This window comes from Falco biarmicus, chromosome 11 (assembly GCF_023638135.1).
Source record: "Falco biarmicus isolate bFalBia1 chromosome 11, bFalBia1.pri, whole genome shotgun sequence".
NCBI classification, from domain to species: Eukaryota; Metazoa; Chordata; class Aves; order Falconiformes; family Falconidae; genus Falco; species Falco biarmicus.
In genome coordinates this window covers 6449723-6465981 of record NC_079298.1, presented here as the reverse complement: position 1 = coordinate 6465981, position 16259 = coordinate 6449723, and the positions used below count along the sequence as shown (strand labels likewise).

Below are 16259 nucleotides of genomic sequence, written 5' to 3'. Positions count from 1 at the left end.
GTCTTTATTCCATATCGCAGTGATCCTACAGTGTTGTGACTGCTTGATACAATGTATCACATAATATATCTGCTATCAGTATTCTCATTACAGAGGGAGAGACAAGTGTGATTGGAAAGTAAGTGCAGAACCGGTCAGATCAAAGTAAAAGGGAAAACGGTGAGAAGTAAAAAAAGATTATGTGGAAAACCCATACTATCAGGACCTTGAATTCTCCACAGGTTCAAGTGACGCAGGTAGAAAAACAGTTAATTTCTCCTCAACCCAAAGACAACAGGCTTTTGATCAGAGAAGGCAGAGGTTAGAAAAGGAAGTTAGTTTATTAGGAAGACAAGGCATCTGCAGAAGATATCAATCTGAACCAAAAAAATGTGTTGTTATCCTTGGCTGGAGCAATCTCTCCAGTCTCAGTTCCCTGGGGCACGGGCTGCGGTCAGCAGTCCCGAGTTGTTCCGGCTGCATTTAATGTTCTTTTTGCCAACTTCAAGGAGCTCCTATCTTGTGCAGGGAGGCATGGAGCTCTTTTCCCTTACACACATCACAAACACTGACCATTTTGAACAATTTAGCTAAACTAAAACTCTTCATCTGAAGCTTCATCTGCAGGGATGGCTTGGACAATTCCACCAAGGACGGAGAAAGGGTTCTAAGCTTCCCACCAGCAGTGTGTTGTAAAGACTCCGGGGCATCCCTGATAGCCATCACTTCTGGTTTGCATTTGTACATATACATCTGTCTGAGCTTTGTTTCAGTTTGGTACTACTTCTATTGATGACATATGGGGAATCTAACTCCACCTATAGCAATGTGCTTGATTGCTTGATTGTGCTTTGTGTTGGTTTTGCTCGCACCCAACTGAGTTCATAGGAATTAAACATATGCTCTAACATCTTCTTCTGCACAGAAGGAATAAAAGAAACTTTTCCTGAGCCATCCAACAACGTCTTCTCTCTTTGCTGTGTTTTCCTGGTTGTCTTCAGCCTGGGTACCACCAAAACTCATCTTGGTGACCCAGCTATACAATTTGACTTACAGGACGGAGAAAGATGAGACACTAGCTGAAGTTGCCCCAGATCACATCACTTTAGTTCATTTTTACTCAGCACCTCACTGTCATGAAACCTGCTTTGAAGTAGTCCAGGTAATATGAGCTGATACTAGTCCTCACTTAGCAAATTCCAATTCATTCTTTAGATTAAACGCTGCAGGGCAGAACTGATTACAAATGGGTGAGGCTACTTGCATCAGATAATTGACTGGGAACTGAACAGTCTCTCCTAGGACTCATCTTCCCTGGGCAGTGGTTTGTTCTGTCATGAAAAGAAACATTTGCTGAAGCCCACTTTCAGTGCCAGGATATGGAAAAAGCCATATCCCAGTGTGGGACAGGTCTCCTGCCCTGGGATGGGAAATGGGCAGCGTCTGAGCACAGAAGCTCCTTGTTGAAGATGGAGCAGGCTGGAGTACCTGCCATCAGCTGCAATGCTATTAATGGTACAGGGACCACAGCTGTGAATAAGCAGGCTAGTGTGCATTCACTATTGTTGCCACTTTACCAAAGAGGAAAAAAAAAAAAAAAAAAAAAAAAAAAAGGAAAGAAAGAAAGAGAGAGGCTATAAATCCCTTAAACTGGGGAAGATAAATCTGTGTGAAAAGTCATGAGGAACCTGACAGGAAAGAGTTACTTTATGCCATTTTGCAGTGAGGAAAAACAGTCTTAGGTTTTCTATTGTCTGCAGGTTTTTCTGAGAACAGAAGGTTGGGCACAAGGTGAACTGTCAGGAGGAAAAATCGAGGGAATCATAGAGAAGATAGGCCTTGTACATAATTGATCTGACAGAGTGCTGCCCACTCCATCATTGTGGCTGAAATATGCTTGGCCTCCTGCGCAATAATGCATGCGAGTTTAGCAGCGCAAGACTTGGTCTATTAGGGAGTTTGTTTAATCAGGAATGCTCCCGTCCCTGCCAGCTCCGAACATCGCTTGCAAAACACGAAATCTGCTCTCTGACTGGAAGAGGAAATTCTGCTGTGCTAAACAATTTCAGCAGCAGACATAAAAGCAGAAAGTGACTTTAAGTAAAATTTGGGGCTATTGGAAGCAAGAGCAACATCTCTACTGCCTTCAACAAGGCTAGCACCATGCTTTGTTCCCTGAAGAATGCCCTCACTGTTTCTCCCTATCAGATTTTTTTTTCCTTTTTTGATTCTTTCAGTGGAAGACGTTATCATCTTATTGAATTGTCTCACAACTGACCCACCAATATGGAAAATAAGAAGCTCTGTGGTCTTTTATATTTAGTTGTAGGTGCCTTCCATAGAAGGGGCAAAAGATCTCCGAGGATTGGGGATTTCAAACCTGGAGTGTTATTACAGTCACTAAATATCATGGCTTTGCTACTGCAAGACGAAGAGGCAAAGCTTTAAAGATGAAGATACACCACGCTTTGTATAAGTTCTCATAAAAGCTGGCAACTGTGTTTTGAAGACTCTGGGTGGTCCAAGCCTTCAGACCTTTTCAAGAAGCCTCTGTCCTGCCTTGGTCTGCACAAAACTTTGACAAGTGGGCAAATCTTGCGAAGTGTTATCCTGCGAGGTGCTGAGAGCTCCCGGACCCCGAGGGGGTCAGAGGGACTCAGCTGCCCACCGGCTCAGGCTGCACAGGAGACACAGATCCCACTGGCTGTTCTCAAAAATATAGCGCTAAAAAGCTATGGAGGGACCACGCTATTTTCCTCTGCACTATGGCCTATGCCACCTTCTGCTAGGGCAACTGAGCGAGTGCTACATGTTATCATTTACAGTGGATAAAGCAAGCCAGAAATACAGCAATATTGTAGCAGGGTTACCACAAGCAATTTTCTAAAAAACTGTGCTAACATCACCAGAAATTTTATTTAAATCCGTACTAGTTCCAGCTAAAAATCCATCATCATTATGAAAATGACTAGTATCAGACCCCCAAATAATCTTTTCAGAAATGATCCTTCCTGATGTTTAAACCGATTGTGATTTATTTCACCTCTTAGATTTTCCCTCTGGCTAATGTTGGTCAGAGCTGCAATCACCAACTCTGAACTCGATACTTTTGCCTAAAAACATTTGACAAAAAAGGGGTTAACAATTTCCATGCAGGGTAAAGCTATAAGGAATTAGTGCTTCGGAGTGTAGAACATTCACTTTTACAGTAGGTGGTGTTCTTGTTACACTTTCATACATGCCAGGCTAATTAACTGTCTTAAAGACCACATCATTAAATTATTTCCCCTGCTTAAAACACTGCAATGTTTAATGTACCCCAGCAATTCAATTATGTTTAAAACAATATCCTAAGGATGAACTACTATGAGGTGGCATTTAAAGGAAGTTTCATGCTTTACCTCAAACACAGGTAAAACAGAAGGGCAAAAATAGAATCTGAAATCCAAAATAGCTGTTAGAACAAAAAAAATCTTCCACAAAAACTTGTAAATGAAGCTAGTTATTGTAGTCTGGATGATTGATTTTGCCTTTACTCTCTTTCATAAAAGTTCATTCAAAGACTTTAAAGAGGTTTTTTTTTGCCCTCAGTACTTGTTAAAATTTGCCCATTCCATCTTATGATATATTCCTATGGGGTTTGTTGCTTTACCTTTTTTTCCCTGTTGCAGTTTCTCTTGTTTTAAGAAAAAAAATGAGATGTTTAATTAAGTATAACATCTTGGAAGCAGGGGGGTGAGGTCATCTCAATGGTTTATTTCAGACATCGTGTTAGGGAGTAAATATGCAGAGGTCTGTTACACACCAAATCAAAACATCTCACGTTAATTTATCAGAAGAAAAGCGGGCTGCATTCTGGCTCTGCAGCATCATTTCCTCCACACCAGCATCATTTCCAGGTACCAGCAATGCATCTCTGCATGGCAGAATGAGTGCAAGGCTAGCAGAGAGCTCTGCACAAAGGACACCGCAGTCACTCAAGTCTTGCTCCTTGTCAGCAGGAGCTGCAGAGGGTGTCCTCTGTGTGCTGCGGATGAGGAAGCACGCTGCTTTGCTGCCAAGGGTAAAAGCAGCTTCAACAGAAGCTTGTGCCATCCTGGATCTACAGAAAAAAAAAAGGGGGTAAAAGGGACCAGAAGAGTATTTTGGAGGACACCTGAGTCCAAAAACATACTGCCAGCCTCTCCTCTACTCCTGATGTCAGGGAGCCAAGCTTCTCTTAAATGCCTCATTGATACTGGTGTAAAAAGCTATGTTCTGCAACAGGTCTTTTACACAAACTAATCAAATTATTATTTGAAAAAAACACTAGGCACCCTTCAGGTCAACAGAGTTTACACCTAGGGCCGGGGTAGGACTCAGCTAAAATGCAAGTCATCAGCCCAGTAATTTGATGGAGTCATCTTCATCTCCTTTCTTTTTAACAGGAATGCCAGTCATCTGAATAGCTTTGGTACCACTCTGTATGTGGGAGATGCTGCTTCCTGCCCCAAACCTACCTCATTTTCTAAATCATTGTGCCAAGCCTATGAGAGTAAAAGTGATCTCATAGACAAAGCCTGCTGAAGCCTAACTCAGGTAGCAAACCACAACAAGGATGTGTGAGGACCATACCCACACAGAAAAGCCACAACTCGGAGTGAAAGCAGGATTCTGTGCAATATGGCAAAAAAATAGCCTGTTGCTAAAGAAATATGTTAGCACACGGAAGAGGATCGTTATTACTCAACATTCTTTTGGAGAACAAGACAGGATAGTTCTTTCAGCTGAGGCAGGCGGAGTGACTGCTCATGATGGCATTCAAGGACCGTACAGCTTCTGCCTCTTACAGCTGACCAAAGCTGCAGCTATCATTTGACTGAAATGCTTGTATTCAGCGTGACATGACAGTTGCCCTTTTGAGTGAGTGAGAAAATCTAGGTCAAGTGATCATATGTAGTTTCTACTTGCTGCCGTGTAATCAATCATGTAACAGAAAATACGATCAGCATCTGGCTGTACAACCGCACTTTCCTGGGTGATGCCATCTTGTGGGTTCACGTGTCTGTGTCATGTAATGGAGAGGGGCTCTGCTGTGGTGGACACTTCAGGTGACATAAGGTGGGAAGATCACTTGCACTCATGAAGAACGGCACCTGTAAGCAAGCTGGTGCCACCAAACAATTCATCTGCCACTTCTCAAACTTGATGATCTTTCCTGGTGGGCTGAATCCAGCCCTTAGGGGATAAACTGACTATTCCTAACTTGAGAGAAATGAAAGGGAACTGCAGTGTCTAGAGGAGCCTATGAGTTTAGGATTTGAGCGTGGAAGCGTCAAGTTGTTCCTAATGCAAGTGACAATATACTATTGCGCCTATAACCTCACCAGTGAGAAAACCTTTTCAGATTTCAGGTCTAAAATTAGAATGTGTTTAGTGCAGGGTTTTGGTTGATTCCAGCTATAAAGAATTCCCTCACCATGAGGGAAGAGCGTATGCACGGGCAACTTCTATCAAGCAGTGACTGCAAATCCCACAGGGACTTGGTTGTATAGCCAACATTATCAGAGGGAGCTGCTTCTTCAGCAGCTTGTTGATGGGTGAAGTGTTCTCCTTACACAGCTCTGTAAGGAGGTCCACAATCCAACTGGATACTGACACCAGGATACTGCTTAAATACTTTCAGACTGCACGTCCCCATACTTTCAGAGAAGCTGACCAGAAGAGGAGCCCTGTCCTTCTTCTCCCAGTCCCAGCTGCTCACCTGCTCCCATTTCACCGTCACTCCCTCTCACAGGCATTCAGAGAACCCAGCCAAGGAAATGGCCTGTCTGAAAACCAGGCATTTTTTTTTTAAACCAGGTCAATTTTCACTGAGATCAGTTTTCTTGATCTCTCACTGCATGGTCAGAGAAACACCTGTGCTGACACAGGGGGAGGGAGCACAAACAACCATCTGGAGAGCACAGGGGGACAGGAAACCCATTTTGGTTGCAGAACAGGCTTCTGCCAGCTTAACTAGGCATGGAGTGGTGGCGTTAATCAAGACCTTGAAACAAGCCTCAAGGCAAACATAGCATGGCATCCAAGGTATTAACCACAGGATGAAATACATTGCTGACCATGATGACCTAGAAGTCCTTAAAACATATACATCTACTGGAGATACCTACAATGCTAGGTTAAGGATGTCATCAATTATATAGGGAGCTGAAGGTAAAATTCTGATTATGCAATGGTTTGAAATAAGTAGGTCTTAGATATGTTAATTCACAATAACAAAGTCAGAACATAAATACATATCGGGAACATCAGTAGGTACCTGGGTGGTTTCTAAAACACATACAGCATAATCCTTTTGTACCCTGCTTAAACTGTGCAAAAGGTTTGTGATTAGGTCTTGTCCTGATGAATTCTGCAGTGAAGTACAGATACACGTAACCATCACCACTACACTTAAAGCCTAGGCACACACATGCTATGTATTGCATTGCCTAGTCTTGCATTTACTTTCTCCTTCTGAATTATTCTTTACAACTTTAAATGTGTTTACTATATTTATTTTCCATATATGTCACTATTATTTATTTAGCATTTTATTCCAATTATATGCCACCGTATACTTAGACAAACTTTTTTTCTTTTTTTTACCTTCAGTTTCTGGATAAGTTTTACAAACAAATTGCAAATCTCAAGATCATTTCCTTTCTCAACAGTTCCCTAAACACTAACCAGCTCAACAAGTCATATGTAACAAAACACACAGCATGAACTTGAAGCATAGGACTGCATATAACAACCTTTTTTTTCTTCTAATGCAGTTATGCTTATTTGATGCATTGATTGACCCTTGAAGCAGTCAATAAAATACTTCATGTAGTAAAATAAACCCCGACAGTAATATTTTTCATTCAATACTTCTCCATTTCTTTGCTGAAGACTCCATTCATTAGAAAAGTGGAGATGATGATTGTTATATATGTTTAAATGGTATCTCAAGATCTCAGGTTCTGGTTTGCTCTTGACCTATATATTTGGGCCCTGAGTGAGTTTCCATAATATGGGTATTACTTGGAATGACTTGTACACTGTTTTAGGAGTTTGTCACATTGATTTTAAACCCTCGTTTTTATAACTTAGATGAACATCCTAAATGAGATTTTTTAGAGCTTTGAGAACGAGTCTCTTAAAAAGGCTGCTATGAAACACCTTTAAATAAGAGCAAAGCCCACTGAATTCTGAAAAATTATTTTTCCAGGAAGAAAATATAGCCTGTATGGGAAGGCTAGCTTAGTAGATTAGGCTCTGCCTGTCCCTACATATCCACCAGACTAAGAACGTTCTGCAAATAGAGGGCCTCACAGCAGCAAATTTTTGATAAAAGAAAAATCCTGCAGCTAACGAACATAACCATGATTCACCCAATTTGATGAACTTTGGCTTGCATGCTTCTGCTGTTGTCCACTTAAAATCTGCACACCAGCTCCTGAGAAACACTGCTCTGAACCAAACTTATCCATAAAGGGCAATGGAAAAAAGTCCACCGATCTGTGTGGGTATCACCCCTGAATGTCCTCTTCTATCAGGACTAGCACCACCATTAGGAGGAGCTGAGGACACAGTATCCCACAGGGCCAAAAGCTGTGTTACAAAAGCCTGGTGTGAAAAAGATTAGCTGTGCTTTATTTGAGTTGTACATTTATTTCAAGTATACAAACACACTGGATTGTTCAGTGCAGAAAATAGGCTTGCTGGGATTAGAAAATGGGCATTAAAACCAACATATAGAGTGTTTGTGCCTAATTAAACAAGTGTCTTAGTTTCATTTCTGGCTTGAACCTGTAACAGAAGGTTACAATAGTTTCACAATGCTAATTTTATTTTAGATGCATATGAAAGAGATGTAAGAAGGTGCTAGAACACCCCCATTCCTAATTTGCAGTTATAATTATTGTGTAATAAACATAGTTCTGCAAAGAAGTCTTTGAGTGACAGAGCTCGAAACCAGAATTTTTCTTCTTTATACACATTAAAGGTGTTCGTAGAGACAGAGCAAGGATCCCACACTGACCTCATCAATCATCTCTACCTCACACCTGCCAGAAAGACACCCATGCTGCAAGGGGCTTGTCCTCTGCAGGATCCATTTAGACTTTGGCTTCTCCTCTGTCACTTCCAGATAGGACCAGAATTACAGCTTTGAAATGAGCAGAGGCACGAATCTCCTTAGAGCCCTGAGTCATTTCTTGCTCTTCTCTAAGCAACCATCAGCTGGGGAAAATTCATCACTAATAACCTGTACCAACTTTCCTCTGGAATCAGCAAGGTAAAAGGCCACGTATCCCATCAAAAGTGCACCAGCTTTTTTAACAGCACTTGGAATTTTCAGCAGTATATATACATAGCTAAATTCAAATTAAGACGGTCACTGCTCTAGATGGGTATTTTACTGATTTTACTGACTGGTAAACTCATATATGGAGTAAATAATAGACTTAATCCGAAAGCAAGCCCTGAAATTTTGTTTTCTGCCATCTTTTGTTTCTGTGAGCCCCCACTTCCCTACCACATGCTGCCACCTGTTTTCCAAAGGGAAGGTCATAGTCTCAGTCTTTCTAAGAGCAGGAAAGATTTTCTTTGCTATCAAAGTGATGCCTGCTGGGTGAGTGTGCTGCATGAGTTACACAGCCCTGTCACTTAGAGAGCTCAGTAAACTCATGTTCTCCTAATAATCCTGTCTCAGCAAATTCATGCAGCAGCATCCAGAAGATTTGGCTGCCATTTGTCGTTGCCTCCATGAGAGGGGGGAATGGAGACAACTGCTGTTGAGGATCTGAGTCCAATTTGCCACTGTATTACTCCAGTTTTAAACAAGTGTCTCTTCGTTGACTTCTTTGGAAGAAGATTCTTCTTCAGAGTTAAAATATCTCAGTAACCTTACGTTAGTGAAAATCTGAAGTAAAACAGTCCTGCTGTACTTCAGGGCACAGTGTTGCACTGGATTTTAGGCTCTTTGTCCAATGAGACTTCATACGAGCAAACTTCTCAGCAAATTCACATCTGAACATGCTAAGCACTTTGAAAATCTTCATGCTGTGCAATGGACTGGACATGTAGGAGCACTTGGGTTCATCTTCATACCGTTTCCATCACTTTTATCACTTCCTAGAAACCCTACCTGAGATGAAGGCTCTGTTTGAGTGATAATATTTGCCATGTGTGAGTGTACATTAGAAGATTTTCTGTTGCAGGGACCATACAGAGTGACTATTTAGGCGAGGCAGCACGTGACAAAAGACCTTGTGGTGCTGGAGGGCAGGGTAGTCTGGCAGTCGGGTGAGAGCACAGAAAGGAGAGTACGGCCTTTGCTGTGCAGCTCATTATACAGAATATTGTTGGCAAATGCACTAGTAATTTCAAGGAATAATGTAAGCAGGTGTATGTATCCACACACATATTTTGCTCCAAAACCTCAGGAACCATACATTTCTACCATTTCATTTCTAATCACAACTACTGCAAAAAAATGACCAGAGTATTGTGTGTTAAACAAACCTGATAATTAACTCAAAAACTGCTCATTTGTCACTGGGTACACTGCACATATCCAAAGGATCCAAAGCATTGCTTGAAAATGTTTGAGACAGAAAGTCCTACTACCTCTTGTACCCTTTGAAACAACTTTATGGGCCAATTTAATGTACTCTGTCACAGAAACGTGAAGCTGTGCTTTAGCAGTGCCAGCAGATTGCATTACCCTGCCTGACTGTACTGAAATCACACATTTCTCTCTGTCTGCAGTCCCAGAGGTCACAACTAAGGTCAGGAGAGAACAAAAGTGATGCTTCGTGATCCAGCGTTTAGACAGTTATCAACTCGTAAATCTTGATCAGACTGTAATGACAAAGCATGGGACAGTACAATCACACACACACACAGAGATATCTTCAGGTAGAAAAGGTAAAACTATGCATAAGACAAAGACAACTGTATTTAGCATGTGGCAAACCAGACATGCCTTTTTCAACTGTTTTTATTTTTCTACTTTCCACTCCTCATTTTCTGAATTTCTAGGCGGGGAATAGAAGACCGTGTCACCACTTCGAAGTATTTATAGCAGTTAGCTAAGGAGTAATGATCATAAGCAGAATCACTTAAAGAACAACATTGAAATTTTTTTCATACTGAAAATAAATGACTCATTCCTTTGTATTTGGCAGCTTGAAAAGGGACCTCTTTCCTTAATGACATTCCTCCTTTGCAGTGTGCTTATATTCATTTGCTGTTGTTCATTTGTTCATAGTACCAGTAATACTTGGCACTTACAGTCTGTACTTTTAATTCAAATACTTTATGAACACTGATTAATTAGACTGAACAGTATCCTTAGGAGGTTAGTGTTTATACCAGTTATTCAGATCAGAAAACTGAGAGGAGTTAAGTTTCTTGGAAAAAAAAGAGAAAAAAAAAGAAAGAAAAAAAAAAAAAAAGCCTGCTGCAAGTTAACAGGTGAATTCCAAAATTCGTAAAGGTTTTGTTCCCCCTTCTTGGTCAGCAGGACTGAGGTCAGCCTGACATGTACTATGCAAGATTTCTGCCATGCGAGACCAACCTGATTAAGAAAGAAACACCGGGAATTTTGGCCCTGAACTGGGTTTGCAACCTCATACTAAAATTAATCTGGCTCCAGGTCCTTCTCTGTTTCTTCAGCTCACATGAGTGTAAAATTTAAGCATTTGAAGTTGTAGCTGCTCCGCAGGACAATCCTTCCTCATCTGTTACGTCTGGTTCCATATATGTTTCTCTCAGCTCTTCCCCAAATAGACACTGTAGCCACTGAAAACATTCCGACCTTGCTTGCATTCATTCAACTTCCTTGTTAGGTGATTTGGTTTCTTCTTCCCTTCTAATTACTCCTCTTATGTTGGTGAAAGGTGTCAGCAAGGTAAGGACACTGCTGAATCAAATACGCTGTACTAGAAAAGTCCTCGGGAAGTCTCCTGTTAAACTTGCAAGGTAGCTTCTGTCTCTCTGGAAGAATCTGGAGCAGAAACATTTCCCTGAGAGTTTTCTCTAGCCTCCTTTTGCAGAGAGCCCTTCACACCTGTTCTTAGAGAGATGTACCAGTTTGAGGGTAATTCATTCAACAACTGTCAGATCTTTCCAACTGCTTTATAGCTTGTCCTCCCCAAGCATTCTTTCCGTAATCCCTATACCAAAGCTGAACCAAATGTGTGTTTATGTAAAACAGCCCGTGCTATATGCAGCCTGTGCTTTTTGCATGACCTTTAGTGTAAAATGCAATATGTCTGGTCTCAGTTATGTTATTCTGTCAACATGTTCCAGTTTGGGCTAAGCTGGAAGCAGCGCTCTGTACATCTGGCTCAGGAAGAGAGGACATCTGTGCAACTAGTCTAATAAACCAAAGCAATTCAATGAAATATTGTTCTAGTGTTAGGGAATGAAAAGAATTTTTGCATTGCAAAACACAACAAATGCTGACTTCTACCAATAAGAGTGACCTCCAGAAATCTGGGAGATAAATCAGCATGGAAGAAAGGCGAAGAGATGTTAAATGATGTTCTTATTTCAAATATAAACATCTTTCAAACACATAAATCATCTCGTTTGATTTAGAGTTATTTAGTTCACATGGAGTTAGGTAATGTCCTCCTTTTAAAAATATCACTTTGGAAATTTATGGATGAAAAGTGCTAATTCTATATTTTTAACTGCATTTTATAATTTCATTGTATTAATCCCTTTAGGACATAATGCTATCTATAAATCCTTCCTCTCTTCTACCCAGGATTTTGTGAAGAACACAATTGCTAATGCAGTCTAAATTAGACAAAGGAATTTGGTGAGGTCAGAATACTGTTGCTTGGAGGTTCCCATTTTATTTTCTTTGGCCATTTTTAAAAGGGCAGCACCTTACACTTATTCTAATATCAGCTCACAACTCTGAAGTAATTCATTCTGCAATTGCTTTTAGGTGCTTTAGAGTCTTGTCAGCCATTTTTATCCTTCTTTTCCAAGTACTCTCAAATAGTGAAAAAGTCCGAAGTGAAGTAAGCTATTGCCATTCTTTTTTAAATAAGAACTTCACTTCCAAAATCTATGAAGGGTCATGGACAACTGAGAAAAATCCCATTTTGCTCTTACGTACTGAATTTCATATTTTGCCTGACTTAAGGTGGAAAGAGCACGGTAGTGTCAGATTTCTCGTCCCATACTTCACATTCAATCTCCACTTAATATAATTATTGATCTTTCTCCTGGAGTTTCTCTACAAATCTCACCATCCATTCTGCCCATGTTGTTGTCCGCCCACTGATAAAATCCCAGGAGGGTAATATTGTTCATTTAGTTCACAATTTGATCCAAGAGCCCATCAGGCTGTTTTCCAGCTCTCCTACAGTTTGCTGTCAGTAAACTTGCCTGCTCCACAGCCACCTCGCTTGGTCTCCACCTCATCTATCACTATAAAAGCCCACACAGAGCTGAGTTCATCCTATTCATTACCTTTTGTAAAACTTCCATCTGTCCCACTCCCATTGATAACCTTTTTCCAAGGTGGGTGAAGAATAAAACCCAGTTTGATGAGCAGTGTCTGTAAGAGAGCAGGGGATAAAAAACATCTCCACTTATTAAACAGCCTCTGCAGTGGCTGCTTGTAGTTGCACTGAATAGGTGGCATCTCTAGAGAATTCCAGAAAACCAAATACAGTCAGTGGCAAGAAAACTGCAAACACAGTAATATTTGCAGAACTTCTTTTCTTAAAAGACACTAAAAGGCTCTAAAAGTTTCCTTCAGGCAATTTGATTCTAGTCCAAGGCCTTTGGAGAAAACAAATTCATCCATATATCTTGATGCGCTCTTGACTGTCCCAGGATATGGTTCTGATCCAAGGAAGCGTATCAGTCAGGGACAAGGCAACATCAGCGCTGGATCTCTGACAACATGTATTATGTTTGCTTATAGGAATTTAGGAAGGGGGTGGTGATGATGTTATACCATACAGCCCTAGTGTATAATCGATGAGTGCAGTAATGCAGAAGCAATAACGGTCCAGCAGACCAGGCACTTGATGAGGAATCAAGTACTCTTCCTCTGAGCCCCTCCAGATACCAGACATGGGATCCAGATAGGTCATTTTGTCTTTCTGTACATCCTTTTCCCAAAATATGCCTTGGTCTAAATTGTCTGTGAGGACAGGGACCTTGTGCATGTTCCCTAATGCGCAACTCTCCAGGATTAATGGTCTGGATGCTGAGAACCAAAGGGTGTCTTTACAGCAGACCCCAGAAGTCTCATAAAGAAACTAGTAACTTTTCTTTTTCTTAAAAGGGAAAAAAAGATTTTTCAGCTATAGAAGTACAAAAATGTATCCAACTGAAAAAAATGCAGGCAATTTTTCCTCCCTAAAATGTACTGGGTTTAAGTTCATAATTTTATTGGTTTTATTAATAACTTCCAGATGAGTCTTTGAACTTTAAAACTTCATTTCAGAATGAATTATATTGGCTGCCCTAGAAGTCTTCAGAAAAGCTCTAATGGAAGTAAAGACAAGGCCAAACTCACTCTAATTTTCCTAAATTCCAGGGAAATGTATATCTGAGCCTACACTTCCCACTCCAGAACCACTTCCTCTCCTGGCTCCAGAGAGTGGCCAGACCTTAAACATATCTGAACTTTGGCAGCATCTACAGGCAAAATGCTGCTTTGTTTCTAGTAAAAAATGTCACTGCACATTCCAAAAGCAACCAGAAAGCTACAACTCTTGCTGAGTATTTCATCCCAAATTATTTACCCCGAATGGGTCTGACTGCACTGAACAGAGGTTAGTAACGTGGTATGGCAATGAAGGTGAGGAACTCTCTGATGACAATAGTCAAGAAATGGCATGGTAAGACAGTATGATGCTGGCATTGTGCTTTAGCTGTGAGAACTGCAGAAACCCATGTGTAAATGTAGGCATGTCACAGTCTGCTTAAAAATCCTGAAAACATGCATAAGCTCTAATCCTGTTACTTTTCAAGCTGTTAATAAATACAAGACAGGAGCAAACTGGTCTCTACGTTTGTCAGAATATTTGCTGTCTGTTCCTCCTGCAGCACTAAGCCCCAGAAACCTTCCTACCACCTCGGATTTACCCTGATAAAATCTTCCACTTCCTTAAAATCGCTCGAAACAATCGCACTTTAGCATCATCTACTGGGAGAGACCGGCAACTGACTGGGAGGCTCAAGCAGGGTGAAAACGCTCCTGCTCGCATCTGTATGCCTGCTCTTGTTGCAGTGCTGCCAGCCTGACCCCAGCAACACAGGGAAAACAGTTCATTTTTTCCCCTCAGAAACTGCATTTTAAGGAATATAGTGAATGTTTCAGTGCTAGTGCAATAGAGACCAGAATAAGTACTCTCTACCTTGATGCTGCTTCATTATCAGGGCCTCCAAGTCACACCACCAGAAGTCAATAAGAAGCCAGGAGGACGGGAGCAGCTGATCTCACAGATCAGTCTGTGGTATTAATTTTGTCGAAGAAATCTGAGGTCAGTTGCAGTGGTGCTCAGCGCCACGGGGCCCGGGAGCTACACTGTCCGCAGTACACAATGTGCAAGACAATCTGAAATTCATGACGAGTTTGCACTTTTCACCAGCAGCATCAGCCACTCAAAGATCTCAAAGCACTGCGGACAGTAATCCTGCCTGGCAGTTAGGTATTATCCCTGTGTTGCAAACAAGGAAACAGAGACAGAGATTTAAGGGCAAGAATCCCAGCAGCGTTTAGATGCCTAACAGATTGACTCCAAGCTGACCAAATCACTTGAAACCAGTAGGACTCCATACCTAAACATCTTTAAAAATCCTGCCCAGGGAGATTTTTCCAAGGTTCACAGGACAAGGGTGTGAGAGAGACAGCATCCAGACCCTAGGAGTTGTGATCCTTTCAATCACTGGTCTGTGCTTTAACTTCATTTCCAAATCTCTGTAGAAGTCCTGACGTCAAACATACATGCCATAGCTACCAAACCCAGCATGTTTCACACCTGGGCATGAAGGGTGGATTCACCTCAGTTACATTTTACAGCCTAAAAACTAGATGTCTACTTTGAAAAAGCTATTAGGTTACCTTGGCAGTCAAAAAGGAGAGAGGGGCACTTCCAGGAATCAATTCATCTTGCCCACCACAGGATCACTCCCTTGGGGTACAACATGATCACCTGGCATTATCTCACCTTCTCCAGTTGAAGTTATCAGTTTAGAACAGGTGCATCTTTATTTTAATTATTACTTTTGACACCTACTCTTGTCTGCAGGCATCCATTACTGTCTTCCACACTGAGTTGCACCATCTCTGGTGGCTCAGTCCCCATGCTGGTGGGCCTGCAGGGATATCTTCTTCTACAAGCAGCAGACTTGGCTGTGCTGCAGGCCTGCAGCTCCAAGAGTAGCTCAAACCAGGCAGCCAGCTGCAAAACCTCAACCCCCGCAGATTGTTACAGCATTACAATTGATGCTATTCAGAAGAGCAGAGTAACAGTTATGGTAATATTCCACGTGTATCAAGAAAGAAAAAAAAAAGTATGTGTGCTTCGGAATTCAGTTGAGTGACCTTCTGACTAGAGATTAAATAAGTCGACTCATGAGATATCCATAATCAAGGCCAAGTCTTTTAGGTGTGGGGTCTAAAAGCTCTTACATGGCTTGATTTTTCAAGTTCCTCACAACAAGTGATCATTTTTAAAATTTCTGATTAAGATACCTTTAAAAATTATTTTGCTTCATTTTTTAAAAGGAACTTCTTTGCAGAGTTCCTGGGTAGTTTGTATTCCTTTTCCTGCCATCTGTCCTCTAGGTCTCTGCACATCACCCCCTAGCAGCACTGGAGGCCAGGTAGCAAAATTGTCATAAACGATATACTGGAGTTTCAGAAAGTTGACTAAAAATAAATGCTGAATATTTGAGAATATACAACTCATGTATTTTGGAAAATTGGTAAGCCTGCTTCCTGCAATTGGTTGCTGTGACTGTATATTTGGTACGCGTCTCACTTTAGGTACAGAAGAGCCTGCTGTTTCTCTCCGCTATGAATTTCCCTCAAACTGTGTTACTAACATAGTATAAATACCTAGGGCCTGCAGCTGTAAAACTCTGAGTCTGGACTTTCTTCACTACTAACACTCCCAACTTGGATCTGCCTTTAGCTCTTGACTCTCTAGGAAACAGGTTAATCAGTTACCACACCTGGAAATGCCGTGCCTCAAAAAGAAGTCACCAGCCACTTGGTTGACATC

General features: G+C 41.3%; 1 protein-coding gene across 11 annotated transcripts in view; it reads left to right on the top strand.

Moving 5' to 3' along the window:
- The window catches only part of NFIA (nuclear factor I A), a 359539-nt gene that overhangs the window by 53220 nt on the left and 290060 nt on the right, over positions 1-16259 (top strand). The window lies entirely within an intron of this gene.